The 26705-nt window shown below is 37.8% G+C and overlaps 1 long non-coding RNA gene across 1 annotated transcript; it reads left to right on the top strand.

Moving 5' to 3' along the window:
* Nucleotides 1-1923: 1923 nt before the first annotated feature.
* LOC132142981 (uncharacterized) lies at nt 1924-25847 on the top strand. Its single transcript, XR_009434139.1, has 2 exons — nt 1924-2553; nt 24827-25847. It is a non-coding gene; the product is annotated as an uncharacterized LOC132142981 (long non-coding RNA).
* Nucleotides 25848-26705: the final 858 nt, after the last annotated feature.

Here is a 26705-nt window from a genome sequence, read left to right on the forward strand (position 1 = left end):
TAATATATTACAATATATCACAATATATTTTAAGAAATATATTGGTAAATATATTTTCCTTCCGTAAGGGTATGGTCACCACCTCAAAGAGCATGCACAGAGAAGTCCAAATTAAACAATTCCCCATCACAAGTACACACTGATGACATAAGACACGAAACGAGCATTTTTTGTAAGAAAACGAACAGTATTTATATCGTTTTTACCTCTTGTACACAACCACATCCAACTGATCTGTGGGCGCGAGTGTTTCCTGGTGTGACGTGCGTGCACTCTGGCTTAGTCTGCGCAAGCGCAGAAAGCGCCGGAAGTGATCTCTCGCGCATGTACATCACTCATTGTTTACACTTACTGTCTATGGTTTACACAGAGATTTCGGAAGTGTTACCTTTCACTGTGAAGATCTAAACATATTTAGACGTACAGGAAATTGCAATGGAAGACGATTTCAATATATCCATAGACAACGTTTAAATTTTTTCACAACCATATTTATTTGAACCAGAATACACAGACCAAGTACTCAGGAGCGATCCACTGCAGCAACACGTCTTCAATCCTCAGAGAGACAGCGATCTCTTCAAAATTGGTGGTGTTTTAGTAGCAAGTGTTGTGAGATGCCAACAGAAGTGGAGAGCATATGTTGTCATGAATGGAACAACTACAAGACGACAACGAGGACATTGACAGTATCGCATCACACACCTGACTGACTGAAGTTCCTGAGTTTTCTCCGCTGTTTGCAGCGTTTTGCACATTGTGTTTAGTTTGCCACGTATAAACTGGAGGCGACGTCCAATGCCAGAGGGACCCAATGGCACGCTGTCAATAGAGTGAGTAATGTGTTGTATTTTTATTATAATCGCAACAATTATAGGGTGCATTATAAACAAATTAATTAATTACAATTACTGCATTATATTTCAGACAGTGCAGATTGGTGGCGTATCGTGTGGTAAACAGTAAACAATGAGTGACGTACATGCGCGAGAGATCACTTCAGGCGCTTTCCGCGCTTGCGCAGACTAAGCCAGAGCGCGCGCGCATGTGACATCAGGAAGCACTCGCGCTCTCAGATCAGTTGTGTGTACAAGAGGTAAAAACGATATAAATACTGTTCGTTTTCTTACACAAACCTCTCGTTTCGTGTCTTAGGTCATCAGTGTGTACTTGTTTGTAATTGTGTAATTGTTTAATTCGGACTTCTCTGTGCATGCTCTTTGAGGTGGTGACCATAGACCTCCATTATATGAGTCACAGACAAGAACGGTTTGACCTAAAAATATCAAAATGGAAAATACTGCGGAAACAAAGAAACCTACATCTTGGATGTCCTTGAGGTAAGCTAAAACATACCAAAATTTAATTTGAGAGTGAACTATCCCTTTAATCCAAAATGGGGTGTGATTCAGCCATTGACATTGTATTACTGTATGCATAATGCAATCTATGTAAATTATACATAAAAGTGCTTTTTTTCCCACTAAGATGACAGATTACCTGTGAACCAACTGTAAACCATATGAACTCCATGATCAAATAGACTCAGGCCTGCACCAAACAACTCTAGTGCTTCAGAAACTCTAAAGGAGAAACCAATGAGATTAGTTTTTCTCAGGAGAAAAATCTGACAATCGGGAGACTATGAGATGCTGTCTAGGACAAAAAGACGAGAAGAGTGATCTTTCTTTTCCACAGGCCGGATTCAGCACTCACCTGTAAAATCGAGCCGTAATGTAGCTCTTTCAGATGTATCGCACCTAGCCTCTCTTGATAAATGCATAGATAGTGAGCGAGCTAGTGCGCACGGTCGATAATGCAGTGAGCGCGTGGGCACCGTCCATTAAATAGCAGTTAATTACCCTGCACTGGAGATGAAAGGCTCATTTGTGAAACGGTCTCCTTCTTGCACTGATGAAATAGCTCTTCAAGTTCACACATGTTCTCTCGGGCAAACAAATGCACACGTTCAACACGTGCAGCATCCTAAAGACGGCGCTTCAATCACAGGTAAAATTTTGCATGATCGTGACGCATCCCTGAAGGAGGGAAAACAGCGGATGTTTATATATAGAATGGTTTTCAGGGGTGAATTTCCAACATGTGAATAATTCATGAGCCTTTATTACTGTTATCGACCATTTCCTGTGTCCTCTCGCACGGCCAAACCTAACAGATAATGTCTTCCTCTGATAGAGGGGTGATTGATATAAGTGCAGGTTTGCTTCCGTACGGGACTGTTTTCCCCTTCGACAAGGTTTCCTGCTCTTCCCACTTCTTTTTTTCTCTCTCTACACACACACACACACACGCACACTCTCAAATTCACTCTGCTCCACTGCATCCCAAGGAGGCGTATTAGTAATCCATCAATGCTATTTCCAGTCCGTGGTCTCGCTGGCTGGCAGGGAGGAAAAAGGATTGGAGGAGAGACCTTGGACGCAGACAGTCCTTCGGCTTGCCATCGTGGCAAAATAATCACACAAAGGTGTCTGTGTGTCCCTAGCCCGGACTTCTGGAAAAAGGGGGATGTGAGCGGAAGAGATAAAGAAGGTAAACAAAACCGGTGACATACGCACTCGGTCCTGGGAGGCTCTGCCACATAATGTAGCCGTGTCACGGGCTAGCGTGTGCCGTGGAAGTCTGGATAGGGGTTGGAGTACAGAGTCGGGTGGGTGGATGATGTTTGTTTGTTTGTTTTTTGGACCGTGGCACGGCGTGTGGGTGCCAAACAGGCAGCGTATTGTAGCTCAACTGGACTTGGAAGTACTGGAACTGAAAGAAAGAGAGAAAAAGAGAGACAGATTATATTCAGAATAGCATACTAGCAAACACTATTTCTGGAGTATGCAGTATATGTTGTGAACAATATACAAATTCCCTGATGACATTCTGTATATAGAATTTGCCAATCATTTCCAATATGACGAATAACCCAGAAATAACATCCGCTGCAATTTTTTTTTAATTAACTGAATTTAAGATTAATAGGGTTGCCATATAACACAATTCATACTGTAACATAGTCAACATCACAACGATAAACGCTTCAAATATTGTTCAAAAACAGTATGTTAGCATGCGATTCCAAACACTGCTGTTGATCATTTATACATAGTTTTAAATTTTGTAAACAATTCAACTGAAAACACACTACATAAAAATAGGTAGAACGGTAGGTAGTATACTGTACTGTACAGTGTGCAATAAGCAGTATGCTACTACTCCAATTCCAGACATAGACAACACAATATCTGTGTGTGCAAGAAAGAGAAAGAGCCAGCAGGGGATCCAAGCACGTGTCCCAGAATGCTGTGCTCTGAGTATGTGCCACCACTAGATGGCAGGCATGTGCGCTGAATCCTATGTCACTGTCCCCTCAGTAGAACATACCTCTCTTACTCTCTAACACAGACACATCCTGAGAAATCGTGTGAGCACCGCTGCATTTTTTCTTACAGCAGGGAATCGAACATTGTGTTTCCAGAATCAATGTGATGTGCTTGAAAAATTTGATGTTTTTCAGAGCGCACGGTTTGTTTTAATGCAGTCTCCTGCTTTCTCATCGCCTGCTTTTGTATCCCTCCCCGTCTGTGCTATCAGCCTCAAACAATCTACAAAGAGTTGTGTGCAGCTCAAAAAGAACTGAGGCTTTAAATCAAGAGGGGAGGATAGATGGGGGCCAGCGCTAGCGGAAAACAAGATACTCTTTAAGTTAGCCATAACACAGACTTAAAAAACAAAAAAAACAACAAAAAAACAAAAATAACATGCATGCTGTGAGATACTAACGCTCAACTCTAAAGCTGCATCCCAATTCAGAGCTGCATTCTTCGAAGGATGCAGACTTCAAAGGGAACGCCTTCGAAAGTCAGACCGAGTGTTGTTAAATGGGACGGTCGAGCCTATGGAGGCTTGCTCTTGTTGCCTAGCAACTGTGACAGCTGATGTTGACAAGCAAAACTATAGTTTTTTAAAAGTTACATTCATATGTTTGAAAATAAAACATGGCTCACAACCTGTCTGAACATGTTCACCGTGGTCCATTTTTTTGTCAAAAAACAAAACAAAAAAGAAAATCTATATATATAAAACTATCCATAGAATTGCATCCGAATCAACATTTAAACCACTTTATAGTGTTTATCTTTACTGTAAATTTTGAACACAGCTTGTGAACCCTAACAACAAACTCTTTAGTGAGAAAACAATTTATGCTAGCTTAGAAATACTAGGCACAACAACAAACTCTTTACTAGTGGCAATTGCTAAACCTACCAGCAAACACTTTATGCTAGCTTAGAAATGTTAGCCTCTATGCAAGCTGACAATAAACTCATGCTACTTGAGAGATACGTATGCTAAATCAACCCTCTTTACCTCTTCAACCCTCGACAAATTCTTTATGCTACAGCGATAGTTAGGCTACTAATCTTAGCAAGTTTAGTTAAGAAATACTAGTCACACAACAAAACACTGATGCTAGCTGATAGATATTAATTCTAAAAATAAACCTCTAAAAGCAAAATATATGCTAGATTAGAGGTACAAACAACCCTGATGAAGATTTTTTTTTAATGGTTTACTGGGAATTGTATTGGTTTTAAGGGAAACTGTAATGGACCCTGTGGCTCTTTACTGGTAATTGGTCACCTTCTATTGGCTTCAACAGTGGCTTGTTAAAACCAATTAATCCTAATGGAATATGTCCCAAAACACACTACAAAAAAGTTTTTTATGGTTGAAAGATGATGGTTTGTAATGTTTGTAATGCATTTGTAGTGGAAACCATTAGAGTTTGTTGTGATGGTTCTATTGTGTTTTTTTTTTCCAGCAGGGACTAACCCTAACAACAAACTCTTTATGCTAGTGACACTTACTAACCCAAACAAATCACTTTATGCTAACTTAGAAATACTAGCCATAACAATAAACTCTTTATGCTAGCTGAAAATAAATTTATCATGCAAGTTACACTTTTGTTAGGTTTACACAACCTAACACTTTTCGACTTTCTTAATTTGTGTAAATCCATAGGGGGTTCAATATAACATATTGGATTTTAAAATAGTAGCAGATTTGTCTCATTTCTTTTAATTTTTTTTTATTAACACTAAAAACTGAGATGCCAGAAGTCATACATTCACTTACTATGGTAAAATAAATGTTTGGCAATATCTTCCCATTTTTATTTAAATTTTGGTGCATTTTTTCTCTATATAGTTTTGATATGGCAACCAGTAAATACTGTACATTTGGTTATGCAAGCATGTGTGGAAATATTTAAACCACGTGTGTTACAACTAACCCCTCGTTAGTTTAATTGTGCCCTGTGCTCCTCTGCATCTTGTTAAGCCTAACAACAAGCTCTTTATGCTAGAGGAGATACTAACAATAACTCTAGTACAAAATATAACAAGTATAACAATAGCAAAACAGCAAAGTATTTATTCTTGCCATTACAATAAACTCTAAACAATTACTAACCCTAGCAACAAACATGTTATGCTTAGAAAAGCTATCCTAGTTGCAAGGTACTAACAGTAACTCATCCTAACAAACTCCTAATTCAACCTTAGGCCTCATGTACTATGGTGACACCATGGTATTCCTCAAGGTACTTATAAAAACCATCATGGTATTCCCATGTGTAAAAGTGTTAGTGTCTCTGTGAGAAATACCATGGTGTGTTCAATAACACTCCCTTACTATGGTGCCACCACAGTACTTTTTGTAAGGGAGTGCTTTTAAACATGTACCATGGTATTTTTCACAGATACCATGATACATATAGTACTACTGTATATCTCAAAGTATATGGCGCACACCGTATCATTTTAATAACACAATAATACAGTAGCATAATAAATCATCCACTGTACCTCCATTTTTGTAAAGGGAGTTAATTTAATGTACCTTATAGCGTGTGAGTAATCTTAGGCATGTATTATGGATGTCATTAATCTGCACGCTGCTATATTTAGGCAAAAATCTGCCTGACATTCATTCAGAAAAATTGGTTGTGACATCATATTAGAGATATGAGACACAGACAAGGCTACATTCTGCCTGGTGCCAGCTCTGCGTGGGAGCACACGTGTCCTATGCCAAGTTACCAGACGTGCACGTGAATACAGCAGTAGTTTTCTCCCTGACAGGCTTTTTAGCTTCAAAGCATGCTACGCTCAAAACCCACCCCAAACACCGCTCTTCTCTCACACATATATCCAATGGTTGGCTTGCAGGTTGTTGTTCCTGCTACCGTAGTGCTCTCTAAACCTCACTTTATTTCTGTGGGCAATAATCAAATGGCAGAGAGGGAAAAATCTGTCTGATGCCGTTTGTTATTTCTTTTCTAAGCATGCAGCACCACGGCCAAGTCATAATCACGCAGGGCTCAGAAGCTAATTAAAGAATGAAAATTGTACTTGATTCGGTCTGTGACCAATGCGAACATCAAGACAGACAGTCTTATTCATAGCTCTATGCACATCTCCAAAGAGACACATCACAGAAACGCCAAAGAAGGATTGATTGACAAAAAAAAGACTCAAAATGACTTAGCAAACAGAATGCCTTAGCAAACTGTCTTGCGATGTCCTCAAGTATCTAATTTAATGACTTGCTCTTTGAACACGACCGCATTTGTCTTTCAAACATCAATACAGACAAGCAGGTTTGTGTTTTAAGAGACAAAATGCAATTCAAGACTAACCCTAACCCTAACCCTCCCCCCATCTAGATAGATAGATAGATAGATAGATAGATAGATAGATAGATAGATAGATAGATAGATAGATAGATAGATGATTCTGGAGCATGACTGATGTACTCTCTTCCAATTCAGTAAATTCCTCTTCCTGTCATTCAAATTCAGCTTTAAGTCAAATCCACACTCATGAAATGTTTTGGAAGTGACAGTGACAGAACTTTATTTTGGACTGAACTATTCCTTGGCTTTGTGTGCTATTTCTTAGCTGAAATACAAATACTACAAAAGTCCTAGAAACTTCTGCAGGATCAACAAATCTAAAATCCACCAGGTCTCTCTGAAACACCTGACAGATACAAACAGACCACACTAAAACTCTGGCTTTCCTGACTCCGAGTAACACAGCGTGTCAGCGGGAAAGTAGGAAAGCCACCAGTCTGAGCCCATTACTGTTGCAGCACATCCCGGGTAGCTGCAAAAGCGAGTGTCCTAGAACATTTCCAGTCACAAGTCAGCAGGACGTTTTCAGATTCGTCTGAAAGGCCTGTCACCTTTGCAACAGCTGCCACCCTGACACTGACACAGTGGCACTTTGAGATCACAGGAGCGCCGCTTCCCTGGAAAGCCTTACTGTCATTTCTGTAATCTCTTGCAGCAGACGTGCTAGTCTTTATCTAGTGCAACTCTCTACTTTCTGAGTCAACACGTGATGCCAACTTGCTCGCGCTATGGATGGAGGCTCGGGAAAGACAAATGCCACATGCATTGTAGCGCTGCAAATTGTTAATTAAGGAATTTTTATATAGTACATGCTTTCTTTTAATTCTTCCACTATGAAATTTACTTTGAGCTCAAGGCTTTGGGTTTAAATTGAACAACTGTGTGAAACTGTCGATAGTTCATTGTTATATATTCAGTCTCGAAGGAAAGCATTGAGAGCTAATCGAGAGTCTTAGATTTCTCTGCTGCAAAACAGATCTCATTCAAATTTGCTCAGATGTGCCTGCATATTAATATGAACTCAGATTCTTCCTAGACCAAATTATGTGAACTGCACATATTTTCCACTGATGATTCTTCTTTCTTTTTTTTTTCAGGTTTTGGGGCAACATAAAAAAAAAAATATATGTATATTTTATATAATTTATAATATAATTTTTTTTGATTATTTAAACTTTTTTTTAATAATGCATAGAATTACCATTGTGTCTGAAATGTGCAATATGTATTAAACATCTGTTTTAAACACATTTGTCAGTATAAAAATATACAAATTTCTAATTTCAGATACTTTTAAGTAAAAAAATAAAAATGCTGACTCATCTTGTTTAATATATATATATATATATATATATATATATATATATATATATATATATATATATATATATATATATATATATATATATATATATACTGGAAAGCAAGTAACAAAAAGATGCAAAATGTTAAATAAATGTATTTTTTTGTTACCTCTTGCAAGTATGTTGCAAATGTCTACAAAGCCTACATTAACAACCTCAAGGATAATTTTGTAGTCCTTACAAAGAAACTTGAAAACTTGTACTTTTACATTTAAACATAATGTATTATGTTTACTGCTACAGTCTATTCATATTCATAATAAGACCAATAATTACATATTCCATTTATAACTTTATATCATTTGCTATGGATGCAATCCATATATTACTTCACACAATTAAGAAACTTCCACCATCATAAAGAACTGCAACTCGGCATACAATTTCCCTTCAAATTCAACATGCAAACTCCAATGAAGTCGACTCTCAAAACTACCTCATTAAAACTACATCATTAAAAAACATGCACTCTTACCGTGACGTGATACAGTTGAAAGGGACCGCAAATACGGCAACACCTGAAAAAAGAAACATTAAAATATCTCTTACTGTACATCAATAATTGTCTCGTTTGTTTCTATTCCTGAAGCAATATCATTTTCCTCCGGGGTAGTTAGCATTGTCAGAGGAGGCGAATGTGGGTGTGCGAGGTGCATTCATTGCGTTAGCGTGTTAGCTTAATGATTTCCGAGTACATTCCCCTACGCAGTTGCCCCATTCGAGGCATGACATTAATCACTGGGGTGCACTCCATTGTGTAATGAATGGAAACAAATTACTTCATCCACTTTGACAGGTTAATGTTCTTAGACTTCTAATACTCCCTGCCTTCAATACACAGGGCCCTAAGTGCTTTTTGTCTTTTTTGTTTCAACTTGGACAGTGTTTGGGGTGTTGAGTGCTCATAAACCAAACTGAAGTCGGACTCCTATTGTTCTGCTCAGTGAAACACTCGTGTCACAAGGTGACATGAGTTTGCAGAAATCCTTGGCCGCACTATTGCTGTTGTTGGATTGCAGAGGTCCCTCAGGCTGCTAAAGGGTTAATGATACTTGTCTCTCCAGTTTGGCTCATCAACTTTGGCTCGCAGCTCGTTAATCTTCATTCACGGTGTGCTGTAATGTCGACCGCTTAATTACAAATCTGGTCAACTGTCATGGGGTATATGAACAACCCGTGGGCTGCGAGTAATATTTCTCTAGACAACTCACGGAAACAGCATTTGCAATTCCATTTGCGGTAGCTGGTCCTAGAGCAAAGCGCTCTGGTTATTTTACCCAGCAAGTGGTTTGGGTTGCTGCAGAAAAGCAACTAAACATGTCACGGACACCGCAGGGCCATGCTGCTGGTTGATGTCGTGCTCGTACCAATAATTCACTGGAGAAAGTGCTCTGATCTGTGGCTGATGCAGTGGTAGTGGTAGCTCTTGAAGACAGGCAATGAAACAGTTCAGTGATGCTATGCACGGGTTCAGGGGGCCCAGTTTTTCACTGATTGAATGGATTAGTTCGTCGAGTTGGCATGAAGTTGCTCCCTGAATCAATAAATAGGTGGAGAGGTAATTCATTCAGTTCTCCATCTCCAAAAATATATCTGATGGTGGATACAAACTATGAATTTGACAAGGAAAGATCTGGATCTTAGTGCTGTCTTGAAGAGTCAGTCAAATAGAGAAGAAGTGCACAGTATATGTCAGAAATAATTCATAAAAAAAAAAAAAAAAAAAAAAAAATTATATATATATATTAATATAAATATAACTATAATTAAGTAATATAAAGTTAAAATAATTTTTATGACCTTAAAACAAACATAAGATGGGTAAAAAAGATGATAATTAAAATATAAATAAAAAATAATATGATAAATAATTTTCAAAGAAATAATATTTTATTAAATATATAAAAATGTGAATATGTTATACTGTATATATTTTGTTTTTACATAATATAAAAATATATGAAATATATCAAATTTGCATTGAGCATAATATCATAGAAACGTGGGGGAACTACTCAAATTTGAACAGAAAATATAAAAATCTAGTTTGATGTCTGTGCAGTACACTTGCACCTGCTTTCTTTAGGTTTCTTCCTCTTGTTCAGACAGACAGCCACATTTAGCTCAGACTACGAACTGAGAGTAACAGGCACAGCTAATTCCAGTTCTAATCGAACATCACGCTGCATTCCCTTCAGGAGAAATCTCCGTCCCCGCCTCAGTCTGCTGGTGACATCAAAGCTGGGCTCCAACGCTCTTCCAGTGCTGTGATGCGATTTGTGGCGTCCCCAGCGGGGGTCACGGAGTAGAGCCAGACCTAAACTGCAATCCTACAAGCTCCAGATCTCCCGTCAGACTCGGCTGGAGAATGACCTTTGCCCTGTCATGGAGGAGGTCCACCTCTCTTCTCCCACGAGACACCGGGGCAGTGCACAGATAGCTGATTACGCTTCAAAGCCTGGCCGCTCTGCTCAGGCTTGACCTCATCGCTGGGCCTGTGTGCTCTGGGTGGCCTCATTGCTGTTCGAGCAATTTCTAGTTGGGTCAGAGTACATCTAGGGGCAAGAGCCTTGGACCTCACTCTGCTTGTTCCTGCTCCTTCATTCTGGACATTAAAAATGATTACAACAATCTGGGATCTGTGCTCGAAAATTAGACATTCCACATTAAACAAACTAAATAATCACAACTTAATGTCTTCATTTACATACATTTTAGCTGATAACATGAAATCGGTCGTTTTACAAAATCAAAAACAAATTGACAAATCAAAAAATGGTAATATTATGTTTATAGCCCAACCCCAACCTTTACTTATAGCAAATACACACATTTTAATAATAATAATAATAATAATAATAAATGTTTTATTTGCTAACAGAAAACAGAATAAATGGTTAAGGACAAGCTAAAGACTCATCAAAAAAAAAAAAAAACATGAATCATATTCATCATATGTAATCGCTCCTAAAGACTAAAGATTAATTTAAAGATTGTTTTTAAGAATTACTATTTATAAGCTACATTTATGACTAAATATTTATTACTAAGTACTATTTAATATTATATTTATTACTAACAATATGAAACATGATGTTAAATAACATCAACAACAAAGTATTAATATTATTATCTTGCAATTATTTATATTATTATTTATATTATCATTTATATTTACTCCCCCAAATTATATTTATTTTGTATATTGTTTGTAAAATAATTTTGCTTGGATTTTGGTAATGCCTGTTTAACATAATAATAATAATATTAATAATAATAATAATAATTTAAAATTATAATTATTTATAATTAATATATATATATATATATATATATATATATATATGATATGATGTATTGGATGTTTAAGTTTGTTTATGAAAAGGTAACAAGTAGTAAAGAGAATAAAAAAATCTATAAAAATAATAATTATTAATAATAGTAATAATAATAATAATTATTATTATTTATTTTTTAAGTGTACATTGCTTGTAATAAGAAGGGCTGGGAAAAATGCAAAAACGAATCCTCAAAGAAAGAGATTTTTGGATTTTTGCCATTTTTTTTATTTAGTGAAAAGCTATATTTATTATAAAATTTATTTTTATGATCCAGAATGAACCAATATTAATTATTAATCAAATATAACACCAAAAACAATAATATTAATTATTAACTGTTAAGATTTAATATTGCAATTTAGTAAATTGCAATTAAGTTTCAAAGTTTAAAAGTAACCACCAAAAACATCTTCATCTACTGATAACTGATGCCCCTCCAACATCTGATCAAACTGTACTCACAGGTTTAGCTCTTCCTGTGCTTCATGCAAATAGGATTGTCTTCTGATGAGAAAACCTCGGCATACGATGGGTCACCGCAGTCTCTCACACTCATCATCAACATGTTCCTCTGGTTACTACGGCTCACGCTGTGTTCCATTTCCTGTCATTGAGGAAGCAAATGATTACAGAGTGTTCTACGCCACACACAGGGCTTGATTCTCAGCACACATTTGCATGGGCCTCCTCGAGAGGCATTTAACCACCTAATGCGATAAACGGCTGGTCATGACTGATTCGTGCAACACCACAGTGAGGTGTGAAGTGATATGGGTGAGATGAGACAACACTTCACCTTCCATTTTTACCTGAACAGCAGGAATTTCACACAAGGGGTATTTCTGTGATGCAATCACATACATGCATGTTTTTATGCTCGGGTAATTCTTTGGACACAGTTCTGGGTTAGTAGGTAGACTGACTGAGACCACAAGTGTTTTAAGGAAATGTAGAAGCAGACTGTTACAGTGAAAAACTGATTTGTGGTACACAAAGTGGCACATAATGGATTTTTATGCTTAAATAAACAGATGAACACCGCAGGAGTTCATAGTGTGTCTATTTTTTATCTTAAAAGCATCCAATATTTAATATTTCTCATTATTACTCCTGGTTGAAAAGTTTTGACTTGTTTATTTACTATATATAACAGCATTATATTTTTTTAACTGTGTTTTTTATATATAACTAATAAACATTTTTATTTCAATTTTAGTTTAGTTTGGTTTCAGCTAACAATAATAACTAATATATTAATGTTTATACAAATAATATAAAAGTAAAACATACAGTAAGCAAATGTTCTTCCATATCAACGATAGCAGTCTATAATCCAACATTACATTTATTTTATTTCAAATGTTTAAAGTAGTTTTGACACATATATATGACAACAAATAAACATACACTCTCTCGCTGATTTTTGGTATTTAGCACCACCATGAATTTCAACACATATTTAATCTTTAAGCATCAAAATTAGATTTGAAACATGATAGTTTCATAATTTTGTTCATAATCTCCACCCAGTCAACTACTGAACAACCAAAAAATAAATAAATAAATAAATAAAAAATAAAATATATTTTTTTAACTAAAATAAAATAAAATAAAATAAAATAAAATAAAATAAAATCACCCTAAAAGTCTCTATGGTATTCTGCTAATACCGAAGTCTACCTCAGCAAACAGCACTGATTAAATAATTAGACTGTGAAATAAACATGTTTTTACCTTCTAGCAGTTTCCCTCTGAAGTTCAGCCTAACAAATTGAATTGAGAGGTTTTTGATGTAAATAACTGGTTCATAAGTCAAGACTCCTCATTTTTGGTGCATTTCAATGAAAGCTCTGTCTGTCCTTGAAAAGTAAACAATGCTGAGACTGAGAAGCTTTGTTTATTTGCATTGTACAATAAGAAATCTCCTCAGATAACAAATTCTTGGATGAGGCCTTTATGTTTAAGTAATGAGAATACTCAACTCAAGAGGAAAAATATAGTTATTAATAAGAAAAAGCAAATCTTTAGTGCTGTCCAAACTTTAAAAGCACTGGATAGCTGACAAGAGCTGCTTGCATTGTTGTCTCCTTCCTTTTTGGCTGGTTGGGTTAGCATGCTGCAATGTACACACACCATTGGCCGTGGAGGCTAAATTATTGATTTGTTGTTTTTTATGCCGTTATGATAGGCCACCCTGTAACATATCCCTCATAAAAACTGCATTAGTACTTGTGTCTCTAGTGGCAGCCTATGGCATCCTGCACGCAGTCTAAAATAGACTCCCCTCGGACAACTATGAATTTGCAAGTTAATGTCTAAAACAGAATGGTGCAAAAACTACAGTGTCTTCTCAATACGGACAATTGAGTTCATGAATGTGGCTGCGCTCTTCAAATGTATTGATTTTTCCCACCACAGGGCAAATTCTCATTAATGTAATAAGATAAAAAATAAAAATAAAAATCTATAACTTTTTTTGTATTTAAAGTATTACCAGTAAATTTTTTTGAGTGGAAAATGTCCTTATCTTAATAAATAAATAAATAAATAAATGACAATGCAACATATATTATTATAGTAAAAATCACACACACACAAACACACACACACACACACACACACACACATATATATATATAAATTACAACAAAGCAAGCACATGAATGAATGAATGAATGAATGGTATATAGGTAAATATACTTAATTATTACAGTAAAAAATCCTACATTTTCTGAAGGTAATGACATAATGCAAATAAATTAGACTTAAGAAATTAATTAATTAAAAATACGTACTTTATAAGGACATGTATACTATATTATTAATATAAAAAGTGATATATATATATATATATATAATAAATATGTTACATTTACGGACATATGGGCAAATAGACGGTAATGAAATATTTTTTAAATAATGACACCATGCAAACAAACAAGTATACTGAATCTGAAGTAATGCAAAAAAAGTTGCATTTTATGTATATTGGCAAATGTAATGAATTAATGATTAAACAAATATTTTTGGATGAAAAATGGTGCCTATCCGGACATTATGGACAAATTAAATGCAGAGTTAAGGATGTCCAACTAACTGCGCTTGCTAAACTACTACAAGCAAGTAAACAAACAAATAAGGCTGCACGATAAATCGCATGCACTATTTAATATATATACGATATCAATTTCCGTGCAGCCCTAAAAACAAACAAACAAAAAGTGACGTCTCATTGTACAAAAAGTCCTATATAACTCCAGATATGTTCACATTTATGGGTAAAACCTTTCTTTTGCCTAGAAAAAGTTATTTTGTCATGTTCTGGAAAGGTAACATTTCCGAGACACTCGCAGTCTACCTTTCGTGTGCTTCCAAGACAAGGGTTTCTAGGCAAACCCAACTCAGACATGTGGCTACCATAAATTATTGAAAGCTCATTGCTTATTCTGCCCGTCTGTCCTCATCTTTGCACTGTGTAATGGAGGCCCTGGTGGCGAGGGAGAAGGGAACATAGCATTTGCATTAAGCATTCTCCAAATCGTCTGACTTAAGAGTGGGGGATATTACCTGTTTACTCTGTATCTGGGGGCGGCCAGCATTTTGTTTGAGGTCAGTAGACTAATATTCTATGTCGCCGAGAGGATCAAGGTTTTGGAAATGGGGCTTTTCATGATTCAGTGTCATAATCCACCCATGAGGGAGCAAAGCTCGACCCCAGGGGTAGAGGTGGAGATTGTACAGACGAGGAGGAGACGCCTTGGGAATGAAGGATGCATGCAAATTGGAGCGTCTAAGGAGTCTGAGAATTTTGTTAAGGAACTCTGGGACGAGTCGGGTGAATACTCTCAAAATGAGAGATAAGAAAACAGGAAATCATGCATTTCTAACCTACCTACTTATGCTTGCGGCTGGGACGCGGGGATCTTATAGCCTTGGGGAAGTTGAAGCAGCTCATGCACAGTTCAATATATATAATTTTTTTTTTTACTGTAGAGGTGTACCTGAAATACCTGAAATATGAGTGTACCTGAAATAAATAAATACATGTGAGGAACATGGTTAAATATACCCATCAGGGTATATTCTGGCAAACCGTTTACCAATCACGTTTCTCAATCGGCAAAGCAATCTGTGGTACACGCCTCTACCAACACACGATGGGTAACTCGCGAAGCACAAAGTTCCTCCGTGTTTTCTCAGCACTATATCATAGAAAATACGAGGTTTGAGAAGTAGAAGGCGGGGCAACATTTAAAATATTTCAAAGTTAAAGTTCATGCAAACAGATTTTAATAGACAAGTTTCTCTGTGTGTAAGGGTCAAGGCCGGAAAACCCTACTGGATGCCCATGATCTTCGGGCTCTTAGACGGCACAGCATCACATACAGGAATACTACTGTAACGGAAATCACAACATAGGCTCAGGAATACTACAAGAAAACATTGTCGTGAACACAATCCACCGTGCTATTCGCCGTTGCTGGCTAAAACTCTATAGGTCAAAAAGGAAGCCATATCTAAACATTTCTCTGGGCCAAGGTTCATTTAAAATGGACTGTGGCAAAGTGGAAAACTGTTCTGTGGTCAGACTAATCAAAATTTGAAGTTCTTTTTGGAAAACTGGGACGCCATGTCATCCAGACTAAAGAGGACAAGGACAACCAGAGTTGTTATCAGCACTCAGTTCAGAGCGCTCTGATGGTATGGGGTTGCATGAGTCTGTGTGGCATGGGCAGCTTACACATCTGGAAAGGCACCATCAATGCTGAAAGGTATATCCAAGTTCTAGAACAACATATGCTCCCATTCAGACGTCGTCTCTTTCAGGGAAGACCTTGCATTTTCCAACATGACAATGCAAGACCACATACTGCATCAATTACAACATCATGGCTGCGTAGAAGAAGGATCCGGGTACTGAAATGGCCAGCCTGCAGTCCAGATCTTTTTTGTCGCATCATAAAGAGGAAGACCTAATTGAGCAACTAGAAGCCTGTATTAGACAAGAATGGGACAACATTCCTATTCCTAAACTTGAGCAGCTTGTCTCCTCAGTCCCCAGACGTTTGCAGACCGTTATAAAAAGAAGAGGGGATGCCACACAGTGGTAAACATGGCCTTGCTGGCAGAATTTGGAAGAATACAAATCATTAAAGCACAAAAATCTGCATTTATCTTAAAGTAATTAGTTATTTTCCTATCAATACATAGCTGCTAAATATAATTTTTCACTTGCTGCCTTTTCAACCTAAGGAAATAGGGAGCATAATTCTGCTCACTTGTTGCCAATTCAGACAAGATCTGATAAAGCCATGGATTTACAGTAGGCCTACTAAGTGTAGTTACTTCAACCTTGATACTACATCAATAATTTGATAACTGAAGAACGGCACACAGCAGTAGATAAGCTGATGCTAGGTTTAGACATATCACAAGGAATAAATTAATTTGTTTTATTTGTACAGCTTGCAATGTAACTGTAAAATAATGTAAATATGTAACTTCGTAGTTCTGTGCATACAGTATTTGTTTACATGTGCACTAGAACTGTTTGTAAGTGTGTATTGCTACTAGAACTTAAATTTCAAAGTACATCTGTGCAATACAGGTGTTCTATTCTATAAGTTCAGTATAATGAAAGGGTGTAATATATTTAACTGATACAGTAATTGTCAGGTAGAATACTATTACAAACATTATTACAGTATGTCAACCATTGCCTTTTGAATTACATTGTTACCTTTAAGTTGTTATATTGCAAAGCTAAATATATATATTACATGCAGTACATGCATCTTCAAGAAACATCTAAAAATCTATTTTTTATTTATTCTAACTGATAGTTTTTCATCCAACACTTGCTTTCTGTATTCTTTTTCAATTCTTTCTATTTTTTTTTTAATTTGTATTGTATGTATGTATTTATGGATGTGTGTTGTATATATATATATATATATATATATATATATATATATATATATATATATATATATAGATAGATAGATAGATAGATAGAGATATATACAGTATTTAATAATTAATGATCTACTTAAAATGCCCCACATACCAAAACATAATATATAAATATTATTTCATGAATTTCTGTTATTCATATAACAAGGAAAATGCATAATAGAACATAAATATTGATAGATTAAAGGTTTGCAATAATTTTATAATTGTATCTTTGCAAACCGTAAGTGGTAGGCTAATGAAGCCGATTTGGTGGGGGACATACCCTTACAAAAAAGTGCTTTATGAATCTTATATTATATAGGAATCAAAATATTATAGTAATCTTATAGGAATACTAGGCCTATAGTAATCTGGGACATACTACAGAAGTACAATAAGACTACTATAGAAATACTATAGCAGCTTTAAAATATTATAGAGGTATTACAGAACATCACAGAAGTATGTTATGTTCTGTAATACCTCTATAATATCCTAGAGCCGCTATAGTATTTCTATAGTAGTCTTATAGTACTTCCATAGTAATATTTTGTCCCAAAATAGTATTTTCCTAAGGGTAATTAGGCCATGCATAACCAACACATAGACGTATATTTTCTGTCATTTAACGTCGGTCATCCTAATTAATGTATTTTAAATTGTTTTCATATTTAGATATGACGGCCAGAAAAAATTAAGTTCTGTTAAGTTTTTGTTATGTTAAGTTTTTTAGTGCCATTGACTCCCATTATTTCTCGGCGTTTTCCTTCAGTTTTCAGTCCATAATGGCGGCCGCGCGGTCACGTCATGGGGGCAACTGTTGCTATGGAGCGTTCTATTGAGTTTCGCCTCTTGGGCTTCTATACTCTTTGGCCCAGGCACTTCTTCGGACTGGGCAGAGGCTGCTGTAGCTCTAGCTTCTGTTCAAATGGACATTGAGAGTGCTCTCTCCTAGCGCTCCTCTCCTCCGATTATAAGCACATACTAGGTGGTGACTCGTGCAGTGACCAGATTAAAGCCTTAAAATTAGATTTTGTACATTATGATTTCATAGGTGAGAGAGACGCTAGCTGCTATCTCTCCCCTATTGGAGCAACATCATTTAAATAAAAATATAATTAAATGATGATGATGAATATATATATATATATATATATATATATATATATATATATATATATATATATATATATATATATATATATATATATATACGAAAAGACAGCAATTGTTCCCTGCCAAGCCACGTACTGTAGCAGCATCTACACTTGGATGGAACACATTTCATGCTGTGGGTCAGACTAGTGCTGCCCTGCATACCATAGGTTCTGCAGGCGTATCAGGCTGATCTAAAAAATAAATAAATAAATAAATCATTCTGAGTGCCAGAGAAGACTTTTAATATGTTTCTCACTCACTGTGGTCAAGTGTCGGGGCTGTCAAAAAATATATAAATAAACAGTCCCGACCTGATCCAGCTCCTCTGGGATAGGAGGTTCAAAGAGAGAGAGTGGCGAGTTGTGCACCCCCTCATAAGACTGGGGAGCAGCTTGTAACACTTGGCAGCCACAGATAGAGCTGGACTGAAGTACGGTCATCACGACCAAAGCAAGGGCCTTAAGCTGTGCCCAGGACAAAGGGTGTGTCCCCTCAGGGGATACATATCTGTTGACACAGAAATCACAAACTCTGCTGGTCAAAGGGGCAATATAATTTGTTCCCCTGCCAGACAGAGAGTCAGGCTATTACAGTCGGTATTTCTTGATTTCCAAAAAGGACGGGGGGCTGCGTCCAATCATAGATCTAATGGACCTGTATTTTCCTTTTGAAATATTGCCACAACTCAGGAGATTCCTGAGGTTCGCTTTCGGGGGGCGAAGCTTACCAGTATCAGGTTCTTCCATTCGGCCTAGCTTTGTTATCCCGCACTTACACGAAATTCATGGATGCAGCTCTGGCTCCTCTACTACTCCAGGGCATCCTCATTTAAAATGTATATAAACGACTGGCTGAATCTGACCCAGTCTCAAGAGCTTGCGCTTCGACATCAGCATGTCGTCCTAGCTCATCTCGAATCTCTGGGGTTGAGACTCAACGCCAAGAAAAGCGTTTTCTCTCCGGCTCAGAGGACAATGTATTTGGGTGTGGTATGGTATTCGATCACTATGAAGGCACAGCTGTCTCCTGCATGCGTCGAATCCATTCTAAACACCCTAAAGAACATCAAGCTAGGCCAGAAAGTCACTCTTCATCACTTTCAGAAGGTTTTAGGTCTCATGTCAGCTGCATCCACGGTGATACCTTTGGGTCTCCTGCACATGTGATCGTTTCAGTTGTGGCTCAGAGCCAGGGAATTTCATCCAAGGGCCAATCCCCAGTGGCAAATAAGGGTTACGTGCCAGGGGCTTCGTACCCTATCTATGTGGTTCAGCCCCCGGTTTCTGACTTTGGGTCCCACTCTAGGTCCGTGTTGTCATCGCAAGATGCTAATGACAGACGCTTCCCTCATGGGCTGGGGAGCGGCCTTAGTTGGCTGTCCAGCCCAAGGGATCTGGAGAGGTCATCTTCTCAAATTGGCACATCAATTGCCTTGAAATGAAGAATGTATTTCTGGCCCTGAAATACTTCCTCCAGCAGTTGAGAGGCTACCATGTCCTAGTGCGGGTGGACAACACATCTGTAGTCTCTTACATAAATCGCCAGGGCAGACTGCAGTCGCTCCGCTCGAACGAGTTTGCGTACCAGGTTCTGCTTTGGGCACAGGACAAGTTCCTGTCCCTCAGGGCGATTTACATTCCTGGGCATATGAATGTGGGAGCAGACTTGCTGTCCAGACAAGCTGTGAAACACGGGAGATGGAATCTCCACCCCTAAGTAGTCAGTCAAATCTGGGAAAGATTTCAAGTAGCAGAAGTGGACCTCTGCGTGGCCCAGACTGCGTTTTTACGCCTTTCCTCCGATTGCTCTGAACCGGGAGTCCTGGCCAAGGTCCGTCAAGGGTCTCGCCTCTTACTGATAGCGCCCCGTTGGCCGACCGGAGTTTGGTTCTCAGATCTAATATCCCTTCTCGATGGCTCGCCAAGGGCGATTCCAGTCAGGAGAGATCTTCTCTCAGGCACTGGGGACAGTACTTCATCCCTGGCCTGAGCTCTTGAACCTTCATGTCTGGCCCCTGAGGGGGACCAACTAGAGATGCTGGCCTTCCAGCCACAGTAATAGAGATTATTCTAAGTGCTAGGACTCCCTCCACTAGAAGAACTTATGCCCTCATATGGAGTGTTTTTGAGGGCTGGGGCATGACACACCATGCAGACCCAGCTCACTGCCAATTTGTTTCATTACTGGAGTTCCTGCAAGAGAAATTGTCCTCAGGCACATGCCCAAGTACTCTCAGAACTTACATGGCCGCTAGTTTGGCTTGCCATGTTTTGATTGACTGGGTTTCTGTGGGGAAGCACCCTCTAGTTGCCCGCTTCATTCATGGGGCTCAGAGGTTGAGGCACCCACTAAAGCTCACTAAATGCCTCCAGGCAAACAGTTTCACATTGGGTGAGGGATGCTCCTGCTCAAGTGTGTGATGCGGCAGGTTGGTCCTCTCTGCACACATTTGTCAGATTCTATAGTTTGGATGTCCATCCTACTCATTTCCAAAGACTTCTGTCCTTCTGTCCTTCTGTCAGACTTCGCCTCTAGGAGTTAGTGCCAATTCAACCACTTAGGTTGCATCTTCAATGGCTTGAGCAAGAGGTGTGCCCTTGCAGCAAGTGTGTGATGCGGCAGGTAGGTCCTTTCCACATCCCAGAGTCATGTCTGAGACCTCTTCGATGTTTGTGCGCACACACTACACAACCTTGGGGTCCAGACACTTACAGTGCGGCGGCGTTGGTATTCTTGTTCCCAGTAGCGCTATTGAGCGCAGCATCGAGAGTAACTTTTGATAGGGAACGTCTCGGGTTACTTGACTGTAACCCTCTTCCCTGAAAAAGCGGGAACGAGATGCTGCGCCTCAATGCCGCACTGTCGACGTGTCCGGACGTCTCTTCAGACAAAGAGGTAACCTGAGGATGTTTCCGTTTCACGTCTATTTATAACCTGCAGGTGCGCGTTATCAGTGACGTCACCTGCCGAGGTTATTTAAGCCAATTCTTGGCGTGTTTGACACACATGCTTCACAACCGGCAGAACAAAGAATGTTCTCATTAGCGCTATTGAGCGCAGCATCTCATTCCCGCTTTTTCAGGGAACAGGGTTACAGTCAAGTAACCCGAGACGTTCTACAGTGTCTAACACTTCAGTTTCGTCCATCGCACCCAAAGATAAACTGCAGTGCTTTACAAATATAGGACAGGAAGAGCTAAATAAACTTATCACTGTATCTAAACCAACAACATGTTTATTAGATCCTATACCCACTAAATTACTGAAAGAGTTGTTATGTAGCCGAAGAACCGCTTCTCAATATCAATAACTCGTCGTAATCTTTAGGTCACGTCCCAAAACCATTCAAGCTGGCGGTTATTAAGCCTCTTATTAAGAAACCAAAACTAGATCCTAGTGTACTGGCAAATTGTAGGCCTATTTCAAATCTTCCATTTATGTCTAAAATTGTAGAAAAAGTTGTGTCTGCTCAATTGAGCACCTTCCTGCACAAAAATGATCTGTATGAAGAATTTCATGTTTTATTATTTCTATTTTACGTGTTTATGGTTTGATTTTAATGTACAGCACTCTGGTCAGTCTTGTGGCCATTTTTATGTGCTTATTATTATTATGTGCTTTATAAATAAATTAATTTGAACTTGATCTTGAACTTGGAGCAGAAATTACGATAAAATCACACAAATAATTACTAAGAAATGACAAGTAGTTCATGATTGAATAAATGAATGAATGAATGATTTAATTAATTCACCAGTGCAATAAAAAAGTGTATGTATATGGGCAGTTACCAGAAAATAAATGAAATGTCAGTAAATTCCACAAACCATATATATATATATATATATATATATATATATATATATATATATATATATATATATATATATATATATATATATATATATATATATATATATATATATATAAAGTAGGCTATATATAAAATGTTAACAGGCAAGTGTAACTGAAATACAAATAAATAAATAAATAAATAAATAATGTTCATTCAGAAATTAGTGATACAAGTCCTTAGTCTTTGTGACCACAATTTATATCCATCCAAATGCAATAATTACAGAAGCAATAATCATGTGAAGCATTTCCAAAATTTCCAGTTCTGCTTGAACCAGTATCTAAAGTTTATTTCTAAAGTAAACATCCATTTCATGCACCTGTTAATTTGCTTATTTTAAACTGTGGTCTGCTTGATTGAGCTCATAATGTTTAGCTAATGTTCAGTTATAATTGCAAAATGTTTCCTCTCATAATCAGATATTTTTTCAGCTACTGGCTGTTGTGTCCCAGGACTTGATGTTTTTATTATTATTATTTTGTTTTTCTTTATCTCTTTTACCTAAATGAAAAAGTAAAAATTTAAACTTAAAATATAAAAATCAATAAAAAAAAAAAAATAATAAAATAAACATATCAATCACAAAAATTGGATCTTTTTAAATGTATGCATTTAGCATAAATACATTGCTAGCTATGTAATTAGCCTTAGGAGAGGCCAATTTACCCAAATAAAAATAATTTTTATGTTAAAATATATCAGTTGCAATGTGGTATAAATTTAAGTTTTTTTTTTTTCTTAAGTCCATAGAGTCAAAGATATGCAGCTGAAGAAACACCCAGTCTTGTTGAAAGATAAATGGAAAATGGCAATGGTGTGACTGTGCAAGACTGTTATTGCATTGGCTATAATGAAAAAGAAATAAAAAATAAAAGTAAATAAAAAAAGCGTGTATCCAAAGAGACACTAATGAAGCAGCTCTTGATGCAGTGTGATAAAAGAACCATGTTGGCTATTTTTCATAGCACTGAATGAGGAAATATAGGCATGAGAATTCCTTCATATTTTCTATGAGGTCCTGTTGACAAATGCCAAATTAAGGAGTCCCTTACAGAACCCTAAGAAGATTTATGCAGCCTGACATCGGCAGTGCATTTTCAAAGGCTAACGCGTCGGTGGACACATTTGTCTTGATATGGGGCCAAGAATCATAGAGCACATTTCCACACTGGTCAGTGAACATCTGAGATGTTATAAAGCACCTAACTGTGAGCCCTAATGGCGAGGGTTTCTCTGTGTTACTTTGACGTTCTTTCTGACTTCAGGATGCTGTTCTCAGAGACACAGAATACTGTCATTTACAGCGGCGCGGTGTAGCGAGCATCTGCTGTTGCCATAGCAACCCTCGCATCACAGAAGCTTTACACTGCTTGTCTTATCGTAAAGCCAACTGAGATTCAATTATACTGATCCTTCACTAAGCCCCACCTTAAGTGCTTTTGACCAATCCCACAGCAACTGGTACCGTTTGTCATTTAATTAAACTTAGAATAATTAGACTACAGAAGTCCTGTGTACAAGCAATATATGTGTATACAATATATACATGCATATACATGCATATATATATATATATATATATACACAGTACAGACCAAAAGTTTGGACACACCTTCTCATTCAAAGAGTTTTCTTTATTTTTTTTATGACTATGAAAATTGTAGATTCACACTGAAGGCATCAAAACTATGAATTAACACATGTGGAATTATATATGGAATTATATACATAACAAAAAGTGTGAAACAACTGAGAATATGTCATATTCTAGGTTCTTCAAAGTAGCCACCTTTTGCTTTGATTACTGCTTTGCACACTCTTGGCATTCTCTTGCTGAGCTTCAAGAGGTAGTCAACTGAAATGGTCTTCCAACAGTCTTGAAGGAGTTCCCAGAGATGCTTAGCACTTGTTGGCGCTTTTGCCTTCTGTCTGAGGTCCAGCTCACCCCTAAACCATCTCGATTGGGTTCAGGTCCGGTGACTGTGGAGGCCAGGTCATCTGGCACAGCACCCCATCACTCTCCTTCTTGGTCAAATAGCTCTTGATGCCTTCAGTGTGACTCTACAATTTTCATAGTCATGAAAATAAAGAAAACTCTTTGAATGAGAAGGTGTGTCCAAACTTTTGGTCTGTACTGTATATATATATATATTTATATATATATATATATATATATATGTGTGTGTGTGTGTGTGTGTGTTCATGTCATGATCATGGACTTTCTTTTTCTATTGTGTTTCCTTATTTTGGTCATGTCCCGTTCCTCATTTTGTTAATTGTTTGATCGCCACCTGTTTTCCATTCCTCTGATTACTTTCCTTGTGTTTAAATACCCTGTCTGTTTAGTTCCTCCTGGTCCGTGATTAATGATGTTAAATATGTTATATGTCCTGCTATTATGTCCTGACGTTCTGATAGTTGAAGATTTGAAGCATCTAAGCATGATGTTTCGCCGTGGGACTTCCAGTCTCCAGCTCCGCCTTGGCGTGAGGATTCCCTGTCTCCGCCTCCAGCCTCCGAGCCCTGGACTCCACCTCGGTCCTTCAACCCATCGGCTCCACCTTGGCTCTTAACACCCTCATCTCCACCGTGGCCCGGCATCCCACCAGCTCCACCGGGTTCCCTCGTCCCTCCGGCTCCACCTTGGTCAGTCGTCGACCATCCGCCGCCTCGGGACTCCATTCCTGTGGCTTCGCCTCATCACTCCATCCCTCCGGCTCTATCAGGCTCCTCCTTCCCTCCGGTTCCACCTCCATCCTCAGTCACTCCGTCTCTGCAGCGGTCTTCTGGGGCCCCGCCTCCACCTTGGTCGCCTGAGCCTTCTGCTCTGCCTTGGACCTCCGGATCCTCTGCTTCACCCTGGCTCTCCGTCTGCTTGACTCCAACCTGGGCCCCTCATCTACAGGCGGAGTCTAAGTCAGTTGACCCCTGGTGTTGTCGGCTCCTCTTCCACCATGGCTCCTCACGCTGTCGACTCCACCATGGGTCAGCATCCTGGCTGGTCTCTGGATGACCATCTTGCTTCTCTTGCTCCGGGCTCCTCCCTCCATCCACTCCACCCTGGTTCCATGCTCCATGCGTCCTCTCCATTGCCTCCCCCACGCCCGCCTCCAGAACCCCCACCCTCCCTCCGCTGGAATATCTCTTTCAGTGCAAGGACGCACTGTTCCGGGAGGGGGCAAACTGTCACGATCATGGACTATCTGTTTTTATTGTGTTTCCTTATTTTGGTCATGTCCCGTTCTTTGTTTTATTAATTGTTTGATCCCCACCTGTTTTCCATTCCCCTGATTACTTTCCTTGTGTTTAAATACCCTGTCTGTTTAGTTCCTCCTGGTCCGCGATTAATGATATTAAATATTTTGTGTCCAGCTATTATGTCCTGAAGTTCTGATAGTTGAAGATTTGTGTTAGATGTACCCTTTTCTCCCGTGATTATTAAAATACTCTTTTGATTTATATCCTCCTCGTGCATTTGATTTCCACGCCAGCAGACAGTTGTAACAGTTCAGTTATGATGAATGAAAACGGAATACATAAAAATATATTCATTAACTGAAAAAAAACCCACTTATACAATAAAAAACCCTATATATATATATATATATATATTTTACAGAAAATAATGATACAATGCAAATTTGTACACATGAAAGTACACATGAAACCCAAATTGTATTAAAAAAACAACTATCTGTGTTCTAGTCACTCCATAGTCTATTTCCTATTACATAATAGAGTTATTTAAACTCAAAAAAATAAATCATGCCCCTGTATTTATTTAGTTAGGAACCATGTAATCAGCATAAACATACATGTACTTTATCCCATACAAAATTAACATCAATATTGGCATTGCTTATAAATGTCCTTCAGTTGAGCTGGCACTTGAGAAAAGGGTGTGTTTTTCTTACCACTCATAACAAATCTATACTTACTAGGTGAATAAACATTAGCTAAACATTGCTTGGTAGTGTGCAAATATTGTATATTTGCTCCAATAAACAATTTACATGGAAATAATTTTTGGAAGACAACATTTTAAATGTCTTTGTTAGGTGTAGAACACATATCATTGGTATATATGTTTTATACATACAATTATTTTTTTTTTCAGTACACATCTTGCAAACAACATAGTCCCTTTTAAGTTAAAACTATTAAAATCTATTACCTGATTAAGCTGACATTTAAATAATTAAAAATTAGATGAAAAGCTAAAAAATAAATAAAAATAAAAAATAAATACAAATGTTTCCTTTGTAATTTATTTGGGTTTGAATTGAAGTTAAAACTACTATAAGAAACCTAAATTCTAC

This window comes from Carassius carassius, chromosome 7 (assembly GCF_963082965.1).
Source record: "Carassius carassius chromosome 7, fCarCar2.1, whole genome shotgun sequence".
In the NCBI taxonomy this organism is placed as follows: domain Eukaryota; kingdom Metazoa; phylum Chordata; class Actinopteri; order Cypriniformes; family Cyprinidae; genus Carassius; species Carassius carassius.